The sequence below is a fragment of the Miscanthus floridulus genome, chromosome 14 (assembly GCF_019320115.1).
Source record: "Miscanthus floridulus cultivar M001 chromosome 14, ASM1932011v1, whole genome shotgun sequence".
Taxonomy (NCBI): domain Eukaryota; kingdom Viridiplantae; phylum Streptophyta; class Magnoliopsida; order Poales; family Poaceae; genus Miscanthus; species Miscanthus floridulus.
In genome coordinates this window covers 19,806,169-19,810,945 of record NC_089593.1, presented here as the reverse complement: position 1 = coordinate 19,810,945, position 4,777 = coordinate 19,806,169, and positions in this window count along the sequence as shown.

Below are 4,777 nucleotides of genomic sequence, written 5' to 3'. Positions count from 1 at the left end.
TCTTGCAATAAACAAATCCTACGGATAGCCCAATTAACCCCTTGTGCCTAGAAAAGTATTTCTATCAAACTAATGCACAACGAACTCACCATCTATGTTCCAACCTTACTCAAGCAAGCAATTCTATGGATGTAAAACAAGTATTAAATTGCTCAAAGTAAATACTCAAAGTAAGTGCTCAAAGTAAATAGGGAGAGAGAGGAACGCGGCGATGTTTTGCCGAGGTATCGAAGAGTCGCCACTCTCCACTAGTCCTCGTTGGAGCACCCACGCAAGGGTGTAGCTCCCCCTTGATCCGCGCAAGGATCAAGTGCTCTTTACGGGTTGATTCTTCGACACTCCGTCGCGGCGAATCACCCAAAGCCGCTCACAACTTGAGTTGGGTCACCCACAAGCTCCGCCGGGTGAACACCAAACTCCCAATCACCACCAAGCCGTCTAGGTGATGGCGATCACCAAGAGTAACAAGCACGAACTCTCACTTGACCACGCGAAGCCTAATGAGAAGATGGATGCACACTTTGCTACTCTTGATTTGCTAGTGAGGCTACTCTCTTGGATTCTCAAATCACAAACACCTCACTAGGACCTTGCTCTTCTTGGCACTCACAAACATGTTTCTCAGCTGTTGGAATGAGCAAAAGTTGCTCCACTCACGAGTGGAGCTTCTATTTATAAGGCAGCCTGAAAAACTAACCGTTATGAGCTTCTGCGGGGTGACCGGACGCTCCGGTCGTGATGACCGGACGCTCCGGTCAGTTCAACCCGCGAACCAGTTTTCAAGTGATGACCGGACGCTGCCAGGGTCCGGTCAGTACCGACCGGACGCGTCCGGTCGCTCTTGGATGCTTACTGTAAACGACCGGACGCTGGATACACAGGGTCCGGTCACACTGACCGGACGCGTCCGGTCACTCTTTTCCAAGTCTGGACCCTTACTGGAGTCGACCGGACGCTAGCACTCAGCGTCCGATCACACAACCTTCCAGCGTCCGGTCACAACAGACTTAACCACCTCAGTCAAACGAACTGACCGGACCCTGCGGCCAGCGTCCGGTCGCACCGGAGCCAGCGTCCGGTCAGTGTTTGACCCTCCATTCACTTCCAACTTTCGAACATATGTGAATGAAGTTTGCTCCAAAGGATCTTAGGCATTCATAGGAGCTGCCTCGAGCTAGTTTTAACAAGTGTGCACCACACCTAACTCACTAAACTCAACTAGGTCAAGCTACCCGTTCATACCCCCCTTCATAGTACGGCCAAAGGAAAAAACAAAGTCCTAAACTACTCTAAGTGTCTCTCCAACTCCAATTGACACTTAGAACTAGTTATCCTTAACCTTGTCGTGCGTCCTTTGAAAACCGAAACGATATCCATCGTAGGGGCATGACAACCTCGATTGCCCAATCGATCTCTATTACAATGACCTAACTTAATTGCCTCTGCAAAACACACGTTAGTCAAAGTAATCTTGTATTGACATTAATCACCGAAATCCAACTAGGGGCCTAGATGCTTTTAGACTAGTTAAGAATGATATTCTTCCTCCATTAGAGCTCTCAGAGTTAGAACAATGTAGAGATTGCATAAAAGGAAAGTATATAAAGAAAATTAAGAAAGATGCCAAACGAAGCGCAGGAATTCTACAGATTATTCACACAGACATATGTGGTCCTTTTCCTGTGAAAAGTGTGGATGGTTATGATTCATTCATAACATTCACAGACGATTACTCTCGTTTTGGTTATATTTATCCAATTAAAGAAAGAACAGAAGCGTTGGATAAATTTAAAATATTTAAAGCAGAAGTTGAAAATCAGCATGATTTAAAGATTAAGATAGTCAGGTCTGACCGTGGAGGAGAGTACTACGGTCGGCATACCCCATATGGACAAGTTCCTAGACCTTTTGCAAGGTTCTTACAGGAGAATGGTATAGTCGCCCAGTATTCAACACCGGGCGAACCTCAGCAGAATGGAGTAGCTGAAAGGCGTAACCGTACCCTAATGGATATGGTGCGTAGTATGATAAGTTACTCCACTTTACCCATGAGTCTGTGGATGGAGGCGTTAAAAACCACCATTCATATTCTCAATAGAGTACCAAGTAAGTCGGTGCCCAAAACACCGTATGAGTTGTGGACAGGAAGAGTACCCTCACTTAACCACTTACGTGTGTGGGGGAGCCCTGCTGAGGCTAAAGTTTTTAACCCAAACATTGGGAAGCTAGATCCCAAAACAGTGAGTTGCCATTTCATTGGCTACCCAGAAAAGTCAAAAGGTTTTCGTTTCTACTGTCCTAACAGACATACGAAGTTTGTAGAAACGAGGCACGCTGTCTTCCTAGAGGATGAAATGATTAGGGGGAGCATGGTAGCTCGAGAAATTGACCTTGAAGAGAAGCGGGTGTATGCACCCACTCCGATCATTCATGAGCCATTTTTCTCACTACCTACTATTGCTGCACCAATAGGACAAGACACTGTGGTGCCAGCACCTGTTGTTATCCCGCCTGTGGCAACAATGAATGAAGATGAGGAACCTGTGCCTCAGGATCCTATAGAACCTATTGCCACACATGAGGGGGAGCAACAACAGCCTCAAACAGAAAATGTGCCAATTGAGGAGGCCCCTAGAAGGTCTCAAAGAGTTAGAAAATTAGCTATTCCTGCTGATTATGAAGTGTACAACACTGAAGAATTTCAAATGGAGGATGATCCCACCTCATTTGAAGAAGCCATGAAAAGTGATCATTCATCAAAGTGGCTTGAGGTCATGGAAGATGAGATGAGATCAATGAATGCAAATAAAGTTTGGGATTTAGAAATAATTCCTAAAGGAGCAAAAACAGTAGGCTGTAAATGGGTCTACAAAACAAAACTTGACTCTCAAGGGAATATAGAGAGATATAAAGCCTGACTTGTGGCAAAAGGCTTTACACAAAGAGAAGGGATTGATTACAACGAGACCTTTTCTCCAGTCTCATATAAGGATTCTTTCAGAATCATAATGGCATTAGTGGCACATTACGATTTGGAATTACATCAGATGGATGTAAAAACGGCATTTCTCAACGGAGACTTAGATGAAAATGTTTACATGGCACAACCGAAAGGTTTTGTCATGGAAGGAAAATGACGTTTGGGATGCCGTCTAAAGAAATCTATTTATGGATTAAAACAAGCTTCAAGACAGTGGTACTTGAAGTTTGATCAGACAATAAAGAATTTTGGGTTTAAAGATAATGTTGAGGACAATTGTGTCTACGCAAAGTTTAAGAATAGGAAGTTTATCTTCCTTGTCCTGTATGTGGATGATATCTTACTTGCTAGTAGTAATGTCAGTCTACTACTGGAAACAAAGAAGTTTTTGTCCTCAAAGTTTGATATGAAAGATCTTGGTGAAGCTTCGTTCGTTCTAGGGATCGAGATTCACCGAGATAGAAGTAAAGGGGTATTAGGACTGTCACAAAAGACATACATAGAAAAAGTCTTAAAGAAATTCAGTATGCACAAATGTAGTCCCTCACCTGCTCCTATAGTCAAGGGCGATAGATATGGGGATTTTCAATGCCCTAGGAACCAATATGAGATCGATCAAATGAAAGTGGTTCCATATGCTTCAGCTGTCGGAAGCTTGCAATATGCTCAAGTATGTACGCGCCCTGACTTGGCATTTGTTACCGGGTTACTTGGCAGATTCCAGAGCAATCCTGGAATAGAACACTGGAAATTGGTAAAGAAAGTCTTGCGTTATTTGCAAGGAACGAAAGGCCTCATGATGACGTATAGAAGATCTGATTCACTCCATATAGTGGGATATTCAGATTCTGATTATGCGGGAGATAATAGAAAATCCACGTCTGGATATGTGTTTACTCTCGCAGGGGGAGCTATTTCATGGAAAAGCTCAAAACAAACCGTCACTACATCGTCCACAATGTATGCCGAGTTTGTAGCGTGTTATGAGGCAACGGGGCAGGTGAACTGGCTAAAGAAGTTCATACCCGGTTTGAAGGTGGTTGACGACATCAATAGACCACTGAAATTATACTGCGATAATAATCCAGCAGTACAGTATGCTCACAACAATAGGTCAAGTGGTGCTGCCAAACACATTGACATAAAGTATTATGTTGTGAAGGATAAAGTCCAGGATCAGATGATAAGTCTTGAGCATATAAGTACCGAAAAGATGCTCGCGGATCCGCTTACAAAAGGCTTACCACCCAACGTGTTCAGAGAACATGTAGCCGGCATGGGTTTAAGGGAAAGCCTATGATTCCTGGACTATAAAGGGCCCAAAAGTTAAAGTAACTGTTTCAGATCAGAGACGTGCATTGTAGCTGTCAAATCTATCGGCGATTGACCGAGACGATGAAACATGCTCTATGCATCATCTGTGAAGAAATGAGTAAGGTTTAAAGGATTGAAGTTTAAAGTTTAAAGATAAAAGTAATAGTGAGATCAAGGGGAAGAATGTTAGATTGATCTCCTGACCAATAGGCCCAACGGCCTATTGGGCCTTGGTCTCGCGCCCTGATCGGGGGCGCCCAACCCTACATGGTTGGTGGGCCCCCGTCGCACTGCGCTATATAAAGAGGTGGGGGCCGGCGGCTCAAAGCACGAGGTTCGCCGTGAGCCGCAAACCCCACCGACAAAACCCTAGACCGATCTCGAGAGGGCGCGCAGCCAGCGACGGGAAGCTCCGCTGATCCTCGCCGTCGCCACTGCTACGCCCGACCGCACTGCATTGACGTCCGTGCAACCTCTACTCCA